This window comes from Empidonax traillii, unplaced genomic scaffold (genome assembly GCF_003031625.1).
Source record: "Empidonax traillii isolate 1590-97213 ecotype Southwest subspecies unplaced genomic scaffold, ASM303162v1 scaffold100:size1405979, whole genome shotgun sequence".
Classification (NCBI taxonomy): Eukaryota; Metazoa; Chordata; class Aves; order Passeriformes; family Tyrannidae; genus Empidonax; species Empidonax traillii.
The window spans coordinates 885,905-912,459 of NW_020955293.1; the positions used below are offsets into that span (position 1 = coordinate 885,905).

The following is a 26,555-nucleotide window of genomic DNA, read 5'->3' on the forward strand; positions in this document are numbered from 1 at the left end:
AAGCATTATGACTAGAGCAGCAGATTAAAGGGGAGTATCTTAATAGTTGTTACTTTTCTTTTACATCAACTCTTTAGAAACATCTAAAAACAATTTGGCATTAAAATCATCATTCTTTTTCCTTTCTAACTCATAGTTCTGTTCTAACCTGTGATTCCCCTACAATGACATTTGAATACAGTAGTGCACTAAATTACTACCTTTTGAAGGGAACAAAATATAACTAATAATATGTCATCCCATCCATGTGCATAAAGAAGCTCAAATGAGGACCTGGGTGGACCGATGCTAAAGTAAATATTTTGAGACTTCTATATATTTAGCATATTTCAAGTTTCTTATTATTCTTCCTGTGAAATGCTGCTCTGCTGAGGAGCTTTCTTGTTAGCAAAATCCTATTCTAATGGAAAAGAGTGGTAAACTAAGTGCAAAACCAAAACAATAAATGTGTTCAGTAAACTCCTTCATTCAAATGGAGATGGAAAACGAAGGTCATGACGGAGAGTGAATTATCTTAATGATCTGCATTAGGTGGACTGGCAAGGTTTCGTACATTTCTTCCATACTTTATCATCTCTATGTAGCATCATTAAAAACATCACCAAGTATAACAAAAACTTTCACACTCATTAGTCAAGTACAGAGTACGAAAGCAAACAAAAAGTATCTTGGCAAACAACCAGCCACTTAATAGCATCAGTCTTGAAACACTTTTATGTGTCACTCATAATTTTACAAAGGTTACTGCTAGACAGAGATGTCTGCTACCTTATAAACAGGGGATAAGGCTAACCAGAATCTTATCTAGACAGAACAACTTCTTAAGAAAATAACTAATACTGCTGTGATCAATGTTTTGTTCTCTGCATCGTCCCTTATCTGCAGCTTGTAGGCTTCTCCAGGGCCAGAATGCATCTACTCCTCTGCTTACACAGCGCTGGCCATGATGCTCATTTGGTTCTAAAGAACTGTCCTGCTACTCACAATGAACGGTAATGTCTTTCTTGCTTTACATCTGCTTCTGTGTTCCTTTTCTTGGGGCGTTGTAGTTTAGTATGCCTAAATAATAACCAAGTGCTCCTTCACACTGTAGACTCAGGGGACAAGAAACTTGAGGGTTAGATGCACATACATCACATGTATTGCTCATAAAAAATTCAACAAGGCACAACTCATCTATATTCACGCCCCTACATCTGTACATTTCTTTCTATAATTATGATATTGTACAGTCCACAAACAGCCTAAGCACTAAATGATACACTGTAGCTGTTGCTAAGGCAGCAGTACATTTACATGGGTGAAATCTAGCCAGTGTACCACCCTTGTAAATTATCAATAATTACGCTGCTTCTCCATTAAGGCTGCCACAGCTAAAAAAAAAAATTTTAAATCTTTATTTGTTATGAAAACGTAACGTAAAATAAAGGTCCATACAGCAAAGAAACCAAATATTTTCCATTTTTTAGAACATTTACAACAATTGTGGGTTTTTTGGAAGTGCAGCAGCAACTCACAGGCTGCCTGTGTCAAGTCACACGAACTTCTTTAGGAAAGAAAAACACCAACCCAAAACCAGTTGCGTAAAAACTGTTTCATAACTGGTTTCACTGCAAACCATCATGCTTCATCTAGGTTAACTGCATTGCAGGTATTCCCCATCTTCAGGTAGTTTCAGTGAACTCCTATCTGTGTCCCTCTTTAAGTCAACGCAAGTACCTGCAACAGCAAGAATTTTGAAGACCTAGCTGAAACACTTTCAGATGAAGAGTGAAAATAGCACAGTTTTATTCCAAAGCAGATCACGGATAAAACTTTGCTAAAACACATTACCAGTCTAGCATAGAAATCTCTACATGTAACCCATTTATAATTAAGACCAACTGTGAGTCATTTAACTAAACTTTCTAGAACTTATTTCCAAAGAAGTTTCTGGGTTTGTCTGTACATAGTTTTTGGAAAACAGAAAACATACTCTCAAGCAAGTTGTGTATCAGAAAGTAAGCAGAACTTTCTATACTCCAACACAGAGTACCAAAGCCATAGCAAATTATTTATATCAGCTCAACTGATTTTATTAGAAGTTCCTGCTATTATGTTAACAAAGAATTAGTGGCAAATTAGTAAGTCACAGTAGTTGCATTACAAGACAGTGATATTGAACATGATAGTTTAAATGAGACTGGTAAAATATACTTAAGCAGAACATAATTTGCATAAGGAGCTTCATAACTGATATGTCTCTTTCTAATTAAAACAAAAATTAAGCTAATTTTTTCTATCTCCCAAGATCACTCCAATCTACACACACTAGATAAGCATTCTAATCTATATTGTGTAGCATTTGCTGAGAGGATTGGTAAAACTTCAACAACTTTCAAGTAAAAGTTGCTTTGAGAAAGTTTACACTGCATAACCTTCCCCTAAACAGAATGTGTTTGATGAATGAAGAAAAATGTAGAAGATAAAACTATTATAAATGCCTGCCTTTAATTTCAGAGAGAGATAAGTGTCTGTATGCATATTTATGTTGCCTTAAATTCATTTATATAAAATACTATGTTAGGAACCAAGTGTTATATTCATGGAGATTTGTTCAGCTTAAATACCTAAACTTTCAGAAACACAATATCCATAAAACCCGAAACTTTTCCTTTAGTCCATTCTGCATTGAGTGAGGTGAATGATAAGTTCCACAGAAAGGCCATAACCAATCATATAAAGAGGTATTGTACCAGAATGCTTGCAGAAGACATAAAATTGTGGTTCACCATTAGTGACAGCCTGCAAGAGATTTTGAGGCATTTACAGTTGTTATGGCATATTCAGGAAAAAAAAAAAAAGAAAAAAAAGTGTGCATTGATCAATAAGGCAGATGATCAACATTCCCTCCATAAACTGTAGAAACTTATCTTCCTTCGTAATGTGCTCTGGGATCTGCAGATTACAGATAGCTATAAATGATGAGAGCGGAGGGAATAAGCAAATATCTTTTCAGCTTGGCACACCTGCTAAATATTTTTTAACCTTAAATAACATATTTATACTTCTTACCTAATATGTACTTTTCTGGACATACCATTTCTACAATATTTAAAGAAATAAAACTATCTCTAGCTTTAAATAAGAACATTTAATATATTTATTAAAAAGTAACAATACTTAAAAATTGAGGCAGATAACCATATCAGAATGAATTAAGAGATCACAGTGAACACTCTGACAACAAACAACAACATACAAAGTTTTACTTATTCCAAGGTTTTACTGTTTTAAAGTTATAAATATTTTGCACGTGCATACAGAATTCTGTCTAAACTAGAACAATATGACTAAAACATCTGAAAACTGGAAAACTACCAGGACATCACCCTTCCCTTCTTAGATTATTGTCATATTAAGAAATAGTCAATTTTTGTCAATTGTCATATTGCCAAATCAAGTAATGTTCAGAAAGCAACAGTTCAGTTGCAAGTATCAGCTAAGTCAATATAATTAAAAGCTGTTTCTCTAGACATTACAAACCAGTATGTGCAGTAATCCCTAAGGTGACTCTGTTTTCCCCATATCACCCTGACTGAGAACCTGGTTTTCCCACTGCAACCAGCATAACTTTATAAGGAATAAAGAAATATTTCAATTATACCAGCAATGAAGCATACAACGAGCACTGTGCCCACAAAGCAGCAACTGGACATGAGGAAATTATGTGAGATCTCATTCATCTAAGTTTTGAAATGTCTGAGAACACATAATAAAAAGGAGGGTGAATGTTATAGACTCTATTAAAAATATACACAATCATAACCATATTGATTGGTATTACAGTACTATTTGAGCTCTACTTACAGTTTAGACACAAGCTTTGAAGGGAGGTAGATGATGTGGTATAGTTAATATTTTTGCTTTGAGATCTGCTGAAAAAGTAAATAAAGAACACTGCCTAGCTTCTTTATTACTCATCAGTTCACTCTTGAGAAACCTCCTGGTGCAAAGTGAGAATAAATCAGTGTAAGAGTAACTACTACAGCCCTAAGCTGAACTGGACTGTATGATACCACAAATATGGGAAAATAATCACTGAAGGTGATTTTTTTTATTATTTTATTTTAATGTTTAATTTAAAAAATAGAAAATTAAACAGTCACAATAGCTGTCACATTTTTGCACGCTCATCTAACTTTGAACAGCTGTGGCAATGTAATTCGCACCAACAGCAACAAATTCCCATCTCCGTGTGTATGTTTCTTACATTGTCTCTCGGGCTTTTATTGTTGTTTCTTCATGTTAGTAAGATGCCAGAATGAGGAACAGCTACTGCAAGCCACCCAGTAACAGATACGGAGGAGGAGTGGGAAATCTTTTGCAATAATCATCATCTTTTGACCAACTCAAAAGATTCTTTGAAACTACTGCAGAACACAATAAGAGTGGAATGAAGTGTAATAAACACAGAGCAGAATGAAATTAGAACTTTCTTTCATTAACATATTACACAAGATACACACAAAAAGAAATCTCAAGAAAAGGAATTTACAGTATAAAGCACTATAAAGATTACATAGATACTTTTCATAGTGCAGCTGGAATACCTTCAAGCTGGGCTGCCAGCTCTGCTTCGCAAGTACTGGTGGTTTATGACACTATTTCGCATGCAGAGCCTCTAGAGAACCCCCTCTCCACAGCTAGTACAAAACTGTCAGTACAATGTAAATCCACACCTTAACCTAGTGCACAGTAAATTTATTCATACACAAATCCTAAAAGCAAGATAATTTACCGCGTTTTTCAAATAGTTAGCCACGTTGTCAATGTCTATTCAAAAGGGAACTAACGCCATCTGATCTCACACACTAACTCCTGAGCACGCCTTTCCTGATGCTCGTAGGTGCAGCATTACTTGTTCTTCATTCAGCAGCAATTCTTGATCTATGCCCCAGAGATCAGGGGAGATCATAATCTAACAGTTCCGTCTAGCCTTAAACCACATTATGTTATGCATTTGCACTAAAACCAATTAACCACTGGAATTCCACTATGTACTTAATAAATATTTAAAGTCAAAAGATAATTTAGTCATAATATATAGGGCATTTTCTGCAAAAGGCAGAATTTTATTTTAAATAATTCATCCCACATAAATGTACCCATAAAAGACTGTGCAACACCAGTGGAAAACCACCTGTTCAATCAGACATTCCCCCATATAATAAAAAAAAAATTAAAAAAAATTAAAAAAAGGACTGATTAAACAAGTTACATTTTACAATTACCCACATAAGATCCAAAATCGTGTTTCAATCACTAAACTTCCATATACCATAGAAATCCTTTTCCATGATGAAGTGACAGTTATGCAACATCAAAGCATTTTCCCACAGTTGCCTGATGAATTCACACACCTAATTATAGGTGTGGCAATTCAGTTTAATAATGTACATATATGTTATAATTCAATAAAATAGGTATGAGAATATATCAGCTGAAGTTCAACAGTGTATCTTTCATATATATATATATATATATATATATATATATATATATATATATATGGTGTGTTTTATAAGTAACAACCCACATAATCCCATATATAGATCTACAGACTATTTCAAAACATCAGTTATTTCCTTTGTGCAATCAGCTTGCTTGATAAATGGATTGAGCACCAAATAATTATATTTTTTTAAATTCGCGATGTGGGGTTTGTTTATTCATTTGGGCTTTGTCTGCTTTGGTTTTTAAGTTATAAAGACTATGACTTCCGAAGGATGTCAAAAAGAAATGAAGAGCAACACATTAGCCTCAAACTTTGCCCCAGTGCAGTTTTGCCAGTATTGACAGGTCGGATAAAACCAACTAAGTCAGTAAACAGATCTATTTTAATTTCATGCTCAATTAAAAACACAGTGGGTTGCCCAGACGGAGAAGAATGTGGAAACTTTTTTTTTTTAAAGTTTCTTGATTTTAACGATTTTTTTTTTTTTTAAGGGCAAACTATCATTGCAAAGAAAGAAACAACACAATACATACTTATGGTTGATATGCATACAAGAACTTGAAAAATTAACTTGACGTCTGTTACAGAACCAAATCTACCTGGCTAGAGTGAAAAATGCATGTGCCATCAGGTACACACGAAAAAAAGCAAGCTCTTCAGATAGCACGTAATTTGTTTAGCTGCAATATACTGTAACTAGTTTTCACTAAATAAACTGAAAGCTTTGAATTTGTTGCTGGCTTTTATTTAATTTCATTTTTCCCTTCCCTACACATGAAATATACATGAAGTACACATACTTCCGTATGTTCCACATCCCTCACACTTTTTTTTTTGCCTTTCTCTCTGCCTCTGTACTCAATAATTTCTTGCTCTTCAGCTCTGCAGAATTTTCCACCCTGTGTTTTTCTACTCCCTTTCTTTCTCCAGTTCTGTTCATATCCTCCACCTCTCCATATTTCAAATCCAGCACCACAGCATTACAATCAAGACAAATTCATTTAAAATACTCTAATACAAGATAAGTACAGGCACAAATATGTGGAACTGCTGCTGACTGAAGGGAATCATGCATCTCTTCGGGTAACAACCTTCATGAGCAGCCAAGTTTACCCCAGCCTAAAGATTACTTCTCTCCCAAAGACCAAAAACCCAAGGGGCATTACCACACGCACAAACCACTGCACCAAGATTTCCGTGATGACATTCCAGTTGTCAACTACTGACATAAAACAAAAGGAAAAGTAAAATGGAAATGCAGACCACCATTCATTGCTTACTCTATTTCTCCCATGCAGGGGTAAAACTCGCTCTTACAATTAGTGATGGTCCGTGGCATATAAAAGTCACTGTAAAATTAGCCAGAATTTGAAGCTTCGAGTTGTGGCAGCATTAGCTGCTGTTCAAAATGACCTCCCGCCAACAGCAAGCAATACTTGGACAAACAGCCACAGTTACTACTAGAGTAAGAGGGATGGTATATCAATGCTGAAAAAAATAGGTTAAAAGTAGCAGGTTGTGTTCTGGTAATGCCAAAAAATGAGACGGCAAATGAAAAAAAAAAAAAAAAAAAAAAAAAAAAAAAAAAAAAAAAAAAAAAAAAAAAAAAAAAGGAAATTTACATTTTGAAAGTTTGTGGTTTTTTTTTTTTTTAATTCCCCGCTGGTCTAAGTCAAATGTTAGCTCTGGGGAAATGTTCACAGATATCTTTTATGTACACTAACTCCAATATTCACAAGTCTGTTGATCTGCAAGTGTAAAGTGGTGGTGTTTTTTTAACTATTTATATTTGCCTTGCTTTGAACTGACAATCCTTAAAACTGGCATTTACGTGCCCATATGCATGGACACACAGATTCAGATAACAGCAGCTACGTGACTTAATGCAGAAGCATGCTACTTAGTCTTCTGCATTTTATCCCCTGATAAGACAAAATCAGCACGCTGTTACCTAAATCAGCAGTAACTAAATAAAAAGAACAAAGAAGGCCTTTGCAATGTTTTAAAGAACTTTAAAAAAAACCCCTACACCCACTGTGCATTTTAAACAGTATAAGAATTGCATCTAGAATCTAGATTTGGTGTTGACTCTATAGAGCCTGTGGAGATTCTTGAAATGCAAAAAGAAAGAAATTTATTTTAGTCATTTGTGACACCTCAGCTATAACACACCAACTCCTAATTAGAAGTCTGACACTGTAATTAATTTAAACATGGAATACCCTATAACCTTATCACTGTTCAGTGATTGCTAGCAAGATGTTTTTACTGTGACTATAAACTCTAGAATTCTCTGAAAGCATGAACTTTAATCCCTTGGAAATGACCATCATGTGTCATCTCATTACTTAGCACTTTTCTGGCAGGAACAAAATTTATTGTCGAAAGGACAAATAAGGAAAAAGAACAGCAATGGAGACTTGTGTTACATAAATCTCAAAGTAGCCAATACCCCTGTGAATCACAGCATGCCTGGGATCTAAGGGGATCTAAGCATGTCTAATCAGGCCCATTTCTCTGAGTCTTTTTTTTATTTGTTCTCTAAACAAAAAGAAAGATTCAGGTTTCTACAGCACTTGGAATTAACAGAACCCTACTGAAATGGCAGCCAGCAATAGTTAAATGAATTAGGAAATTAAAAAAAAAAAAAAAGAAAAGAATCTTTGGACATGGAATAATAACCCCTAGTTCCTCTGCCTCAGGAAAACATGTTTGTGCTTGTTGTTTCTTTCAGTAACTTCTCTAGAGGCATCACTCACTCTTCCTTCCACTATTTTAAAACTCCCCACAGAGTCTCACAGTTAAAAGTAATAACATTTCTTTACTTGCCAGTGTTATCTGGGACAAAATGCGGTTACAAATCTGTAGTTCTTATCCTCAACTACTAATTTCTCTCCACTGGGATTTTTTAAAATACATTTTACTAATTTTGTTGGTTCTGCAGTTTGTTTTCTGCTCAGTATTGTCCTGTATTTTCTCTTTGCTGAAGTTTTTAATGGGAAAAAATACCTTCATCAGGGACAGCTCCAGGAGCTCTGGAACAGAGCTCTGTTCAACAGGAATGCTGGTACCATACAATGAAAATTTCTATGAAGGTAGCTGCCTATGCCTTTCAGCTACATGAATTTGAAAACCAAATCAAAATGCTTTCTGGAGCAACTCACTTACTTGATATAGATCATCATTTTATTATTTGAAAAAATAACACAATCTGAAACTGGTACAACCACATTCATGCTGAATAAACCTAGGACAGAAAGCAACACGAGTTAATATTACAGACACCCTTAAAAGTATCCGTCAAAAGTATGGAAAAGTATATAGAAAGACCTTCCTGACAGATGCATTTCAAACACAGAGCATTCCGAAGCCTACAAAAAAATTCTGTAACTTTTACCTTTTATGTTTTAATATGCACTGAAATATTTTTCCGTGTACAAAAGCATTGCTGTAACTTACTGAAAAATTTTTAGAGCTCATATTCTGTTCTACAAGTTCATATAACCTAGAGGTTGTAGAACCTCCCTCCATCCTTGAAGAGCTCAAAAATCAACTCGACAACCTGAGCAACACTATTTAGTTTTGAAGTTAACTCTCACAGCACCCAGCAGGCAATGACAAGCCACAGAGGACTATTCCTATTTTAATTTTCTCTGACTCTAAACCCTTCCAAAAGTGACTAAAAAGAAACTGCAGCACACAAATGAAAAGTAAAAAAAAACTGATGGCTTAAAAAAAATTGCTGCTTCTACCTATGCAGGGGATTGAGTGGAAAGGCATTTCTCCAACTCCACATCTACATTTCACAATCTCTGAAAAGCTGTTTAGAACAGCAATAGTCATTCTTTGAGGTGGAGAAATCTAGTAAGTGTGGACCAAAGCTGTGTTACTTCTCATCCTCTTGGTTTCTAGAACTGCTTCTTGAAGGCAAAGTCGATCAAGAAATATGCAGGGAAAAGCTGACAGCAAAAACCTCACAGTCGAGCCTCATTTGGCAGGTAGTGGCATTTTCTGGCTCCATCTTCTATCTCCATCTGGTGAGGCTGCCTTTCAAGATTACAGGAAGACAGTCAAAACACAATAAAGAGTGAAAGCCACAGTGGCCAAAAGTCAGTCTCTTTTTAGGTCTAAATGCTAATTCCTCTGGCGTCAGATTCTACCTGTCACTGCTCAAAAGCAGGTGATGAGTGAAAGAGCTATCTCCTCAATGCAGCGCTCATCATAATGACAACACAGCTCATTTGCAATTTTTGCCTATTAACTTCTGGTAACACACTATTCATATAAACCAATTTGGCATAAACATCAAAGTTGTATATGTATATACGTTTTTGTTTGATCTAGTACGCTGGGTTTTTTTAAGGATTCTTCAGCACCTCTAGTAAGTGATTTGAGAATTGGCTGCTAATACAGCTATGGCGAGGACATGCAGTACACCCCTTCTTCCAACAGCATCCAGCCCAGCAGATGCAGAGAGAAACCATTTCACCCATACTTACACACTTACTATGTAGGAGACAGACACTAGAAACAAAAGCTTAAAAGCTTAAAACTTAACTTTCAAAAAATACAAATAAAAAACCAGAATCAGACATTCTTCATCAGTGATAGTTTTATTTTTTGCATTTAGCCAACAAAACAAAATCGATTTTTCCTAATGCTTCTTGACTTCATAAGCAAATATGGCAAATGCCATGGGATTTTGCATGCAAACACTATAGGAAAGTATTTTAATATATAAACTATGTTAATAAAGACATCTTTCAGTTTTCTAACTTCCTTTTAACTATGAAATGGCTCACCTACTATTATTTTTATTTCTAAGAACAGAGTTTCCTACTTGGACCTAAGTTCTTAACTGTCCTTTGAAATGTTTGTATTGCCTAGGTATGTAAAAATACAACAGCTACACAGGTTTTAGCATACAAGGTGAAACCCACCACATTTTCAAGTGCTGCACACTGCCTCTGGCAGAAACCATTAGCTGGAACTTCAGAAAATAAAATACCCATAATGCATCTAAGTAGTTTTGTTGAGTGTTTTGGTGCACTTTAGAAAAACAATCCTGCCATCAACAAGTCTAAACTACTGCAGGTAATAAATTTAGGCACTATTAAAAGTTCCTTGTCTTTAACAAGAGCACTCTCAATCAATAAAAATGTCAAAGCCAAATCGGTTTTTCTTCTTTCTTCTTCTTGATCATACCAACTCAGAAACTCCCAATGCTACAAATTACCACTTCTAATCCTTCTCCCATACAGTACAGTCCCTCTTCCTTTACAGGGAGGGTCAAGGTGAAACGCTTGTGATGTAGAGCTGAAGCCTTGCAGTTCCCTAATTACCAAGCCCTCCAGACAAGAAAACTGGTGCATGTGAACCAAATCCAAACAACACTAATGCATTAATGACTGACATGTGGCAGAGGCACAGACACACAGATGCAGTTTGACATTAATGGAGAGATTTGCCTGTGGTCATGCACATAGAGGGGGGGGAAAAACAGACCCACCTGCCTCATGTTTTAACCTGAGTATGAAATCAAATGTCAGACAAGATTAATTAGATGCCTAGAGTTTTATTCTTTTCCGTTGATAGAAAATGCACATTTCCATAATGTGAGGAAGCATTTATGTGGATAGCAAATCAGGTTGACATTGAGAGAAGGTTTACTTTATTGTGAATGCTAGCTGTGTGGTGCTTGTCAGTGCAATTACTTTCTACTCAAGTGGTTTGCTTTTTAACATTTTATTATCTTAACAATAAAAACCCTGGAAGCAATAATTATTTATTATGCTAATTCTTTAGCTTTTTTATTATTAATTTCTGTCAGACCATTAAAACTTGCTGTTTTCCAGAAATAAACCTGATGTATTAATATTCAGCCAAATAAGAAAAAAAAAAAAAAGGGCAAAAACAATCTCTTTACTGGTAATTAGTTACTAACCAGTCAATTTGTACACTTATTAGCCTCCACGTAAGTTCTATTTTCATTTATTCAATAACCAACATTTATAACATCATTCTGATCAAAAACAACTTCAAAACACTAAGTCCACTGCAGCATTTTTTATAAAGAATGATTTAAGCAGTCTGAGAGGCAGCAGGATTTTAGACTGCTCTGAAAATGCACTATACTCAAGGACTGCATTTTAATTATGGAAACCTTTTAGAACATCCCTGTTTTATTAACAGTAAGTGAAAGACTATAAACAAGGCTTCAGTATGCACCACTTCTTCTCAATCCTGCCTAAAGCCCTCAAGGGGAAACAGCTTCAATGTGCTTTCATTTCTTCCCCCAAGCATTCTCATCTCTGAATGCCTCTTCTCACCAGCTTTAAAATTCACTTAACGTAACAACCGCACAGTTATGCTTTTTACTTCCCCCTCTTTTTTTTTTAATATACAAGTGTTCCCTCCTTTAGGAATAAACACCAAGGCCACAGCTCTCAAACTCCCACGGCATAAATGCAATATAGGAGACCATAAACAATCTAAGCAGAAAAGCACTGCAACTAAATGTACCTTGAAAAGCTCTTAGTTTGCAATGCTTTCATAAAGCTTCGTGTCCATGCACATACTGTCCCTACATTTCACGCAGTGACAGCAGTAGTAATCCCTGGAAAACTTCTGGAACAAATTCTGTAGCTCAGAGCTCAGTTCTCTCTGAGCCGGTGCAGCACGAGCTGCTTCCATAGCAAAGGTCTGTCAGAGCAGTCCCCGCCAGCTTCAGTGAACAATACAAATTCCCGTGCTGCCACACAAGAGCAGAGCCAGGTTTCTCCATCGCCCTCTGCTTCTGAAACAGCTTTCTCCTGTACCTCCCACTGGGAGATTTTGCCTGTGGCAGCAGAAAGTTCCCTATTAATATGTAATATATACCGTAATTAGCACTGTAAAGCAGGTTATCTCAACTGTCCACCCATCCCTCTCTCATAATTGGAAAAGTTTATTTAGAGGGAAAATAAACGAAATAAAAAGAACCAAACTGAATTTATTCAAAGACCAAACTATTTTCTATAGGATCCTGGCCTCTTGTACAAAAACAATACGAGGAAAACCACCATAAGAGTGTTACTGATGTTCAGTTACCACTCTACATCCTAAGGGAAAAAACAAAACCATGAAAAAACCACTATGAAAATTACCAAGACTATTTCACAAAAAATCAGAGCAGAAAGGCACACTTCATAAAGTACTTTTTAAGCACAGAGTCTAGAGTTGAAGGAAGTCACTTACTAAATACATGCACATCCTTTAGTCCCTCCCAGGACATCAGGATAGGCCTTTAGAGTTTATAACATTAGTTCATCCTTTCTAATAAAGTGTGTGCCTCAATGACCTGCATTATTCTCTTCTATAGAAGCAGTAGCCTGATTTGGTACAGTTACTCTATTGCTAGCCATGCCTCTGACAAAGTATGTAAAAACATTTAAGTTCTAACAGTTCCTGGATCCCAAAATTATTTCACCTGCAAATCTATGTCAGTACAAGTTGCATTTCCTACCAAAAGTGAGGTAAGAGTTTCAGGCTGAAATTCAATTGTGATTTTCAGCCTGATTTCCCCTCTTCAGCAGAAATTTAGAATCTAGTGCTCTTAAGTTTTGGTGTCAAGATATACTGTATTTGATTAAGTAAATGCTAGATTTTTTTTAAAAAACATACAAAAACTCTCTCAAAAAACTATTCATCTACCAAAATACTTCAATAAGCAAATAGATTTGGGAGCTACTCAGAAACTTCTAACAAATTCAAGCTTCTACAGAACACACCTGAAGACAATTACCTTTTGGCAATAACTTTTGGCTGCTCTACTTGCCACAACATAATACACAGTGTGTAGGCTGAGAGAACCTAACATCATTCTGATCGAAAACAACTTCAAAACACTAAGTCCACTGCAGCATTGCATGCTACAATAAAACACAGAAACCTCTGATTTTTCTCTGTTAGGACAGACACCTTTTTTTTTTTTTTAATATACTCCAGAAAGCACATTACTACATGTGATGCAGAAATAGAAACAGAAAAAGCTCTTTAAAAATATAAGATTTACAGCCTATTATTGTCATTTATTATCCATGCTTTTCAAATGGCATTAATTTGCAAAGCCATTAAGTACATACAGGGCTCTGATAGTTTCAGATGCAAAATAGACTACTTTCTCACAACAGCTTAAGAGTTCTACTGTGCACAGAGTAAAGCGTATACCGTAAAACTCGATGTCATTGCAACTCTATCTCATGTAAACATAGGAAAATGTATGGGGTAGCTGTAAATATTCACTAAAAGAAAATTAATTGCCCTGGGTGCAATATTCGTGTATGAAGACACAATAGTTCACAGTTACCTTCCACATTAACATTAAAATTTATCGCAAGGGATGTCAAAATCCATTAAGTCCCACATTGTTTGTTTATTACTGATCCATTGCTGGAGGCAATTAGCTCCATCCCGAACCAGGCTGCATTAGCAGGCTGACTCCAGTGCAAAGTCAGAACTGGGAGCATGAATCACCTCTGTAAAAAAACTGATTTGCACAGAAACAAACTGAGGACTGCTTATGAAATCTATCACATAGTTGAGTAATAAGAGAAGTAGCTCCTTCTCTAGGTGGGTAGTGAGCATCTTCGGAAATAAAAATCCAACTCAAGTGATTTGTTGCAGTTAAGGGTTCATCCACCTTACAGGAACACACCTCCACGAAATTCATTATCCTGTTATATAACAAGAGCCATTTTAAAGCTTTTGAACCATTTCAACAACTTCCACATAGCTGGACCTGCAAAGTGTGTATATACAAGATCAGAGTAATCCTTTTCTAGTCCCAATCATAACCTCACCTCAGCTAAACACAAAATATTACTTCTTTCGGATATGCGGGCCCATGACTGGAAACCCTGACCTACTCTCAAAGTCACCCTGCTTTTCAAACATGATTCTGTTGATACTGTAGAAGCTAGCAAAAGAAATCAGCTGCAGTCTCAGAGCTACGTAACTGAAGAAAAGACGCCAGCAAAACTTGCTCCTGTCATTAAAGAGAGGAGACAGAACCCAACCAGCATTCAGCTTCCCAAAGCTCTGTGATCTAATTCTACACAAAAGGCTTAATAAGGTTTAGGCTCGTAATACAATTAGTAATTTAGCTCACAAATTAGACTATCTATTAACACTCCAGCAGAGACATCAGCCATATGAGGATTAAGAAGGAATCTTCTGCTCTCAATATGGAGCGAGAACTTGAATGCTTTAATAGACCACTTCAGCTTCTACTAAAGTGAACATATATTGCATTTTACAGAATGATATGAGCATGGCCAGCACCCTCTCATATATTGAATTTTCATCAATGGGAACCACGATAATAATTTGCATAGTAAGTACAGAGTGGGAACTTTTGAGCTCATCTTAAAGCATAATTTTAGCCGGTAAAAATATGTACTGGTAGTGCAGAATAGACTACATATGAATTAGATGTGCACATAAAAACAAGGGCCAAAATTAACATGTCAGCATGGACGAAACACAAGTTAACCCAGGTTATGGATATTATATTACAACATTTAACCACAATATTTGAATAAAGAAGCAACTGTTATCCAAATCTTTGCATACAACATTTATTCTTTATCTATTAAGAATGAACATATGTAATAAAAGATACTTCATCATCTTCTTCCACAAAAGCGCATAAAAGATTTAGAAAATAACTGATATCTCTAGCATACTACTTAATGGCACATTGTTCACACAGAAAAATTTTCCAGATGAATTTTCAGAGGTAGGCTAAAAAGGCAAAAATCCCACTCATTACAAGCAGCTAAAATTTCAATTGCTGTGTCTGAAAAGTGCTGTTCTAACTTACCAAAAACTATATGTGTAACTACATTTCTACCAAAAGCCAATATTGGTGTGTTCGTGCTGACTTGTGTTAACACCTGATTTACCTCCAATTATTATGTCAACAGGAGCTTTTTGTAATTACTTTCACAGTATGCCCAAAATGGACTGTATTCATCTTGAGGTTTTGAGTTTGTGTTTGTATAATTAGGGCCAGCATTGCTAGCTCTTTTTAGCTTGAAAAACAAGCAAACAAACAAAACCTTCATCAGTTTACTTCACACTCTAGTAAAAATCATTCACACCCAAATAATATTATGAACAATGTCCATCTGGTCTGAAATCTAGATCTGGCTGCTGTATCTCATTCCCCACCTGCACTGCCTGCTGTTCCTATCAAGTGATCAGTGTAAATGCATTCAGTGCAAAGCAAGACTTCAACTTCACTTGTTCCCAGTACTTCCTCATAAGCACATGCTTTGCTGGCATGTGTGTTAGCCCACGCATGGGACCATTTTGGTCTTATTTGTCTCAATTTAAAAAAAAAAAAAAAAAAAAAGATGCGAAACCCCCTACCTTGGTATGACTTCTACTCAGGCAGTAAGGAATTATATCTCCAAGCTTTTACCATAGCCCCCTAGAGGGTCTGGGGCTTTCTCCAAATGAGCACGTAGGTCTCCAAACTGTAAGGCCAAGAGAAGTGGTCCATATCCATAGAATATCCCCATCAGAGCTACCATCCTGCAGGCTCAGCTCTCTCCTCAGCTCAGCCACTGCTGCCCAAAGGATGGAGCTGGCAGAGGAAGACACAAATTATCTGAGGAGAGGAGAAGGCTGCATGGAGACCTCCTAGGAGCTTTTCAGTATCTGAATGGGGCCTACAAGGATACCACAGAGGGACTCTTCATAAAGAACTGCAGTGACAGCACGAGGGGGAAGGGATTCAAACTGAAAGAGTAGGTGGAAGTGTTCAAGGCCAGGTGTGATGGGGCTCTGAGCAACCTGCTCTAGTGCAAGGTTCCCTGCCCATAGTAGGGGGGTTGGAACTAGATGATCTTTAAAGCCTCTTCCAACCCAAACCATTCTATGATTCTATTTGTTTCAACATAGTGATGAGGAGCCGAAATCAACAGAGAAAAGGAGGTGGAGATAGCACAGGAGGTGGCAGGTAAGCAATATATTTTAGAAAGTGGCCTGGTGGTTATCAGCTTTGTTAAATATGTATGATATTTGCTGTGGAATAGATGTTACTGAAGTGCAATTTTAGAACTGTGAGCAGGTAAGAACCCTCCTTCTTCCTCCGCACGAAATTCCACAGTACACAGCTCTGGCGGATTACTATAATTGGCTAATTCTTTCTTTTATTGCTAGACCACTGGGCAGAGTCAAAGCACTGAAATAATGGGAATGTGGCTGCTGGTGAATGTCACATATTTGCTCAATGCCAGTTTCAAGCATACAGATCCAATTTTTTTGCAGTTCTGCTCCCAAAGGTCCAGAAATACACATCATCTAAGTCTGGCATACAACCAAGAATTAATTTTTCACTGCTGCAAATCTAGCGTGACAGTCTGCAGTTAGTGAAGACTTTAACAGAGTGAGTTCCGGAAAAGTGAGATTTCTCACTCACAGAGAGTGAATGGTTCCCAAACTGTGGTTGTGAAACTGTGATCCACCCACTATGTGCATTGATTTGAAGCAAACAAGCCTGTGAGATACTACTTGACTCGGGGAGACTTACTGTGAACCAATTCGTGAAACCACAAGTTTATATTAATTTTGAAATTGGGGTCTTCAAAAACACAGTTAGTTTTCATTGCAAAGTCTTTGAGTTTGGGCTACACACAAGAAACTGACTCCATTTTTTGCAATGGATGCAATGGAAGTGACAGGTAAGCTATATCTTTAAAAACACAGATTTCCATGTTGCAGTCTAAGCTGCATCCATCACATGTAACAAGAACCTCCAAAGTAGTTTCTGACTGATGCCAGAATGACTCTACTGGTTCTGCTTTCCATTTCCACTTGTCACCAAGTTATTACAGAGATCTTTCAAAATAAAAATTTAGACTTCCAAAGGCTCAATTGTTTGTCTGCAGAAATCAGAGAAAAAATTTCAAATGCAGTAGACCATGCATGCATTATTTACATTCCCGCATTCCCCTTGAAGTGACCTTGGCCATTCAGCTAGATAAAGCCCAGACGGTCTTTATCTGAACTTCTCAGTCTGAACATATGCTTCACCCCTACTAGTCAGAATTACTATTTGCTCTCCAACACTCCAAGTCCACTATATTACAGAGGAAGGTACAGGTGGATAAGGCTGAATTTCACATTCAGCAACGATCGGCCAGTCAATCCATCCACAAGCACCACAGCATGTTTGTCTACAACTGAAAATAGGAGTAGCTGAGCAATATTATTCTTAATTGTTTATTTCCATGTCATTTCCCTGCATGGACAATCTTATTCTAGATATTGGGCTACAATTTAAAAGAACATTTTAAGGCTTTTTATGTATACATCTTTTTGTGGCCATGTAAAGTTTTTAACACGGGTAACATTTAACTTCCCAATTTTCAGGATGCAAAGAAGTAACAGGTTCTAGCGGACAAACTTTCTGAAGAGCAATTGCACATGTAAGGATCCAGCTCTGAAGCTTCTGCAAGACTCATTTAAAAGCCCCAATCCTCATCTGCTGTTGGTCCACGACTGCTGCAGAAGCCAGGTTTTTATCTGTCAAGAGTGCATTTCAACCAGTCTCAGGCTCCTGGGCCCTACGTAATTTCAATGCATATTTGCTCCAAAGGGTGTGCGCTAGTCTCAAACACTCCTAAATAAATAAAACAAACCCCAGCGTTTTCCCAATCCCCAAATGAAAATTCTAGGCTAATTCACATAAATCCCATACTAGCCTAGATTTATGTAGGCAATTCTAACAACAACTCCTGAAGTAAAAATAAATAAAACACACCTCAGGAACTTTATATGTGATCTTCAATGCACGTGTTTTTGCTGTCACTATAAACAGGAGGTAGTAGTGTTGGGCAACATACAGGCTTCCATTTGGCATTTTCAACCTCTAAGGTTTTAAATAAATATTAACTTTAATTGTGTTTTGGTTTTGTTGGTTTCTCAACCAAAGGTCTGTGACACTCACAGACCTAACCCCAAAAGATTTCTTTCCTATTTAGGAAGTTGCTTGTTCTCCTGAGCTAGCACCAAATCAAGATGACATCTCTCAGACACAATAAAAAGGCCATCAGCAGCACAGTGCCTTAGAATTATTACCAGGACATCAATATATCTTACATAACTGAGAAATTACTTCAGTATCAAGCTGTCTCTGCAGAAGTTAAAAAGAAAAACAGCTTAAGTGATGTGTTATGTAAAGTGCTTATATTAAAGTGTTAAATGCCGAGCTTTGTAAAATAATCTTCACCTACTCTGCAGAATTCAGAAAAGGTAACATTAAAGGAAAAAAGGCTATAGCAATTTTCTGTCATTAACATAGGAACTACCCCACTGAGAACTATGGTTCCTGGAAATGTCCAAAATTCTCTCCATCTCCTAAACATGTGACAGTATTTAAGCACTTTGATGAGTTTCTAGGGAAAACTAAAGCTACAGGTGGTGACAAATGACTGCTGTAGATTTTCTCTAGATATTTCGGGGGGTTCTGAACTGTCATACTCCTTCTTTTATTTTTTTTTTAATTGAAATTTAGTAGATTTATCAGCTATGGGGGATGGGGAAGGGAAGAAATTCCTACCAGTGCAAACTAAACAAAAACCCCATAAAATGAACAGAAAGGAAAATTTGGCCATGAAGATCCTCACCCATGTCACAGTCAGATTCCAGAGCACAGACCTAAATCCGGGTCTCCCACACCTCTGTGGGAGTTCTGATCACTAAGCAACTACTACAACAGGAGTCAAAATACGTATCTTTGTCTTCATGCTGTGCTCCAGGGGTGTGATTCACATTAGGCTATGCCATCCCAGTGTGGAATCAGAAAAATCTCCAGGCTCAGAAAGTTCCACTGAGAGAAAATCATTTCCCTTTAGGAAACCTCAGCCTCTGCTTGAGATAGAACCTGGTAACATTCTTTTTTCAAAAAATCTGCTCTCAGAAACTATGTAGGCTTGGTAACTAAAACTTTAAAAAGTGCAGGTAGATAACCATTTCTTGGTCACAAATTACTGTATCAGCAATAGAAGAATTATGAAGCATCAGCTCCCAAAATAAGGAATTGTTTGACCATAGAGGGAAAAGAAGGAAAGAAAAAAAAGTAACTCCCCTGCAACTACCTTTGCAGCAAGAACACTAGGAAAAATGCAAGAGTCTGCTAATGGGTAATAATTCATCAAGATGAATCTTAATCTTTAAGACACAGACATACAAACTACTGCATAGATTACAGGCATGTATACAAGTAGATAGGAGCAGGTATCATGGATGGAAATTATTTATTCAGTCTAGTGTATATTCACCAGAAGAACAAATGTGAATAGCCACTCTATTCTTTTATCTATAACAACCCTATTATCAAAACCTTAAGCATTACGTTACTGGTCCACTATCCATCCACCTGAAAGTGCACAGAAAGTCCTGTAATATCCTCCTCAATCTTATGTTAGGATCTTATCAGCACAACTAAACAGTCCTTTCACCTAATCAGCCTACCTTTATGCTCTACAGGAATTAAAGGGCCACTGACAAAAATATTCTATCCACTATATTACTTATAAATAGAGTTTAAACAATATTTGATTTTAAAGTTAAGGATAAAATATGTGATAGGATTCAAGATAATAAAGCACCATCTTCCTGAAAACTTCCTCAAAATAACTGTGCCTTAAACATAAAAAAAAAAAAAACCAAAAAACAAACAAACAAACAATAAACAATCAACCCCAAACAAAAACCATGGGGGAGGGGGGTGTCAAATAAAAACCCTGCTCTACTATAGGCATGCCACAATCTATTTCATTCTCCCAAAAGATGAAGGGCTAAAGTGATAAAAGAGGTAATTAGCTGTTAGTTATTCCAGAGCAAAACCACATTTCTAGTAATTAACAAAAAATGTTCTAAGAGATATTTATAATAGCTTAACATTGAAGAAGATTAAAAAGAAAAAGGAAGGGAGGTATAAAAAAGCTAATCTACCCTGCAAAAAACCCTAACCAAAACTTACTGCACTCTAAATCAGGGCAGATTACATGTGGGGGGTGGGGAAGGGAAAACCAAACACATTCATAAGCAAAATCTTGTATTTAGACCATTCCACAGAAAAAAAATTAAAGAGTCATTAACATCATTACATTTAACCATATATGTAAAGATAATCAACTATTGCTATGTATAGCTGTCAGAAGGCATATTCGAGCCTTGAATATATCATTAAAAACAAATGTGTTCAAAAGTAAGATAATAAAAATTATAAATTTATTTTTGCTTTCCAAATGTAATTTAGCTTTATTTTAGACTTTGGGTTTTTTGAGCTTTTTTCCTCCATTTCTTCCATTTTTCCAGCAAATGTTACACCTTCCTTCTCATCTTTCCCGCCCAACACCCTGCTTCTTGTTAATACTGCCATGGTTTTGTCTCAACAACTGTGGTCACTACTTTCTTTTTCCCCTCTTACCATTGCTCTTTATGCAGCGAAGAGTCACTGTTGAGTCAAACACTTCTGGCTTAGATGCTTCTTTACTATTCCCTGTAGCTCCTAAGCATGAGTATGTGCTAGAGGCATAAATACACCTTAATTTTTACTATCAGAAATCTGGGCACAAAAACGTCTTTCCTACATTTTTAAAGCATATAGGGGACCTTACCCTCTGAACCTCCTCGTAACATTAATGGAAGTCACACGGCTTAAAGAACAACACAACACCTTATGCCAAAAGTAAAACAGAATTCCACCGACAGCAACATCACAGCTGAAGATAACTATTTTGAATGGTAGAGAAAAGTTCTTAATAGGTTGTGAGAAGACATATGCTCACACAACACTTAAGGTTGTATCTTAATCATCTTGATTGATCCTTAAAGAAAAGCTTATCAGATCTCTGCAGCAATAACTCTTGCACTTTAAACACTAGGAAAGTACTGACAATATCCTTGTAGTTTCCTGCATTTTATTGTGTACTTTTGCCATATTAGAGCATTCATGTGTCTTTGTGATGAATACTGAAATCAGCCTTTTTACAAGTAATTAAAAGTTCATTTGTATTATAATCAAATTGATGCAAACAAGCCACTATGGATTGAAATTCTCTCGGTCACAAAAATCCATCATCTATTTTCACACCTCCCCAGCTCCAAATACATCTATATTCTTACAAAGCCCAGTTTATAGCCCTTCCTCTTTCTGTGCTTAGAAAAGTGGATTTAGAGATGCAGCTACACCTAGTGATCAGCAGCAGGTCACAGCAGGCAAAACTGAAAAACACTGCAGAACTCTCTGAACACAGCTGGGTCAACAGAGCGACATAGGAAAATTTACCGCTAGAATTTTATATTTTTTCCTAAATATATGACCATATGCTAAAAATTGGTTATGGTTTCTTGAAATCCTCTTTAACACATTTATAATATTATACATCAGAAATACAGAATTGGAAGTTATCAGCAAAATCAAGTTAAATAAAGAAGAGACTAATTTTTTCCTTAAAAAATTGAGCAGATAATTCAGTTGCATTCACACATTTACAAACAGTTTGTTCCTGTTGTGAAAAGTTCCAGAACTACTACTTCTTTACACAAGAGCCATAAATGCGAGCTGAAAGGTTCATAATTACATGTCACTTCCAGGGGAAACATCTTCAAAACTTAGTGATTTAGCTACCTCAAATTAAGTGCTTGACAGTGATACTAACAAGTTTGAAAAACCCTCTCAAAATAGCATTTCCTTCAGGAAGAAGTTGCAACGGGTAAAACACAGGTTTAGTTCACAGGTCCTGACCCCCCAACACCACTGGACTTTGTTCCACCAAGTCTACACCTATTATCTTTCCCCAGCTGAATCCAACAATGCAAAGTGAACAGATGGTCTCAGCAGTAATATGTAAAACTTCCCTGGCCACCAGCAAAGAGGCTGTTTGACATATTCACTGACCACCGCAGTGCACGAGTGAACGCACAGGAAAAACAAACCACCTCCACGCGTCTTCAGGTCAAGACTCAAATGACATTAGTGAGATGGAGTTCAGGAGCTTGCTCACCCTATCCTAACACATTTTGTGATTTGCCTGAAGATTTGCTCTCTCTAGCTGTCAATCTAACTTCTGTGAGCACTAAATATATTATTTTTTCATACATTATATGCTGTTATATTGTTTCGGGATACTGTGATTTGTTTTCCTCATTAATTCTGATGACTGGTAAACTGTGAGACCAAATAAACACCACAGCATTTCCCCCCCTCTGTGTTATTACATTCTTATAATAATTTGTAGGATTTATTTTTAATTTCTGATGAGGTTTCATTACTATCTTCATTATATTTATTTAGCTGCTCATAACTGTTTATTTAGCTGCAGAACAGCTAAATAAAATAAATTTAGAAAACCAACTCACATACCCACCACACAATTTCTTTTTCGATGAACTGTGCTACTTCCAAAGCCCAGACTCATTTTTACCTGAAGCATTCTTAAGTAATTCCCAGTTTACAGGGGAACAGAAACTGTATTTCATTTAACTGTAAAAAGTTAAATCCCACCAAATTTAGAAGCTGACTCTTCAAAATGCTTCCATTAATTTGCTGGAGTATTTTGATGTAAAACACAAATCAAGACATTCACCTATTCACCTAGCAGCTGTAATAGGAGCAGCGAAAATCTCTAACAGCAGGAAGTTTGGTTTGAAAATCTTCTCCCACAGCTCTCACTGTTTAGCGAGGCCAAGTCCACGCTATAACTTTAGCTGAACAGTTTTCTGGATGAGCTGACAACTGCGTCAGCCACTAATAAAGCTGCATTTTCACTACCATATGTTACTTCCCTTAGGAAGTGCAGGCATACAGACTTGATGGATGGGTAGAAAGAAAGAAAAACAGGTGAAATAAACGATGCAAACAAAAGCAGAATTCGTTAAAATGAGATATAACCACACATGGAGATCTTTGCTCTGAAGTGATCAAAATAGCTATTAAAGGTTTTCAAACTGAGAACCTAATACTATGAGAAATCTCTTTAAACACTGTTAATTATACCAGAAACTTCTTATTTCCTAGACATTGGCAGGAACTTCATTTCAGCTACAACAGGACCTATGAAGACTTAACCTATATTCTTTCTTTTCATTTTCCTTCTCTGCAGTCACCAAACATCAGTGTGATCACAGTAAGTTTCAACTCCAGCATGTCAAACTTCTCCTTACATCTCTTTTCTGGAAAATGTGATCCTTCTTTTTAGAGTGCCTACACCCAAAAATTAAACAGATGAATCTAAGGCACAACTTTTATTTAGAATGCAAGTTTTCGTGTTTTTAATTTTAATCCATGAAATAGCTTGAGGATTCCTATTCTCTATGTAAAACCTTTACCAGTCACTAGGAAAAATAACTTTCAAGTTTTGTACAGAACCCTTCCTCCTGTTTCTTTCTTCGTAATTGCCAGTAGTCCTGGTGCAAAGTTCATTACAAAAGCACTATAAGTCAGTCCATCCATCCCTCATTCCTTCTCAGAGAAAAACTAAAACTTTTTAAACCAGTATCGAAGAAAGATAATATACAACCTTGATGCTTTTCATGGCAAATGATAATATAACAGACTAATAATAGTCCTCTCTGAGTCAGATTCTGTTTATAAGCAAGCATCATCAATTTCAGAACTCAGGCCCTGTGTAAATTTACATCTATCTGAATGATGACTTCATAAACACAGTTCAGACCCTTCATTTTAGGCAAGGCCAAATATTGAGGTTTACAATGTCTCTTCTAAATTCCCACATCTCTGTGTTTGACCTAAATCCCTCACAGGAGTGAAGTGCTTTCCCTAGCCTGAATAATCTACCAAGTAGGTGGAAGAAGGAACACAGTGGAGTCAGGTGGTATTTTCTATGACAGAACACCACGTTTCAGAGACTTTTGTAATATTAGCATTCAGTCTTCACACAGAACCACTTAATAACATTTATGCTAAAATTATAAACAAAAACCAGATAAATTAGGTGTGCTACAGTGCTTCAGAAAGAAACTAAAAAATAGTTAAAAAACCCCAAACCCAAAACTAATCTTGCAGAAAGAGCCTAGCTACTTTTAAAAACTTAGGATAAGCATCATTGTCCATTTAAGACAATGTTTTCAGTAACATCTCTTGAATTCAAATTCATGAGATCATTTGCTTCTTGAATTGATGAATCCAGAATTTTAAAATCTTTATTTAAGGACTCAGAGAAAATCTCATTGTTATTAACTGTTAAGCTGCTTTCAAAAGATTACTTGAAATCTCCCAGGCCTTAAAAAGCCAAGATCTGATCTTTAAGTAAGATTATTTTCTAAATAAAAAACTCAAATAAAACAATAGCTGAACATAATGTTAGAACCAATCTTTGTAAAACAAATCCATCAGTTTAGAAAAAGATAAAAATAAAAATGGAACTATAAATGCCAAAGATTACTTAACTCACAGGCTGCTATTCTTTGCTTAGAACGTGTGTGGAGTTGGTTTTGTTTCTTTTTTCTTTGTTTGCTTTTAAACTTTTTATTGGTTAGTCACATAACTCCCGTCTGCAGTAGGGGACAGCTATTACAAAAGACAACTACCCAACTCCAGGATGGTTTTTTCCTGTCATTTAATTTCTATGACACTGATGCATCAAGGTTTTAACAAAAGAAAAAGCATTTTTTTCCCCCAAGCCAAAATGACACTCAGGCACACGCTTGATATGGTAAAGTACAAAAATGGGAATTTCGTCAATTTTGTTCTTAGTGCCAAGAATCAATATTTTAAAAAAAGAATTCTCTATGTGCATCTTCACAGTAATCTTCACAGTCAATATGTAACGTACACGTACATATGCACACATAGGGAGAAAACAGGGCAGATTCTGCACCCCATGCCATACTTCCCAACCTCACTACAGTGTGTGAACTGCAGCCTCTGTTATTCAATACTTCAGAAGGTATGGAATCGCACCTTTAAAAAGCCTATATGCACGAGTCACCTGTGAATTGTTTGTGGTTTATGGCACAGTTCTCTCAAAAGTGTGTGTAAAGGAAATGAATACACCAGATACAAATCAAACACTAACGTGGGATTGTTCTTCAGCAACGTGAACAGCACTTCAGTGTTGACCCTAGCATAGTATCAGCACAGAAACAGAAGAGCTGCCCTAGCTTAACTTTAAACAAGAAGAAACACAGTTCACTCAAGTCAGCAATGAGTTATACGGATTTATCTTAATAAACCAAGAGCTCCCATTGAAGTCTGGACACTAGACTCTCAACATTAATGAGTTATAGGGCTAATTTAACTGAGTCCAATTCCATAATTCACTGCAGAGCATAGCTTCATCCTAACAGAAGTGTTTGGGAAATATTTCATCATTGTTATATATCACCTCGGAACAAAACATTTTTCTGCTCAGAGATCTTTTGTCTCGTCTGCAGTAAAAATGCTGGCAAGAAACTAGGGGAAATGCAGCTATGTACACAAAAGGTCCCTGGAACCAAACAAAAACCAGAATTTTTAATTTTTTTTCAAAAGTTTTAAAACAGACCACCAATTCCTAGCCATAAAACTTGCTTTAGCTACAGTGCTGCATAGAAACAACATGTAATGTACAAAATATAAACTACTCTGCAGCCTGAGCAACAAGGAGTCACAAATAATACTTCCCACCAGATCAAAGCACACTTCACATGAGCTGAAGACCAGATGTCTTCAATTTAAACTGCTTTTCTGTTGCACTAACTTCATGATAGGAACAAAACAAGCCAAAAAAAAAATCTGGAGTTACTCTTTGCAGTGAAGCGCACAGGAGTATTTCACAATCCAAATTTTTGTCTAAAATTACGCGTTTCTCCAACATATAAATAGGACAGGGGTGCAGGCAGGGGGCTCGAGACCAAGATAACCATCTGCAGGTCCGAGGCTTCGGGGAACGAGAGGAACGCCGCTGATGGGGCACTCCGCCGTGCTGTTCCCCGGGTAATACATCCCCGGTACCGCTTAGGCGAGGGCAGCTTCTGCCCTGCCCTCTCGGGCGACGAT

General features: G+C 36.6%; 1 protein-coding gene across 10 annotated transcripts in view; it reads right to left on the reverse strand.

The window, feature by feature from the left end:
• PTPRM (protein tyrosine phosphatase, receptor type M) overlaps positions 1-26,555 on the reverse strand; it is a 455,758-nt gene that overhangs the window by 428,146 nt on the left and 1,057 nt on the right. The window lies entirely within an intron of this gene.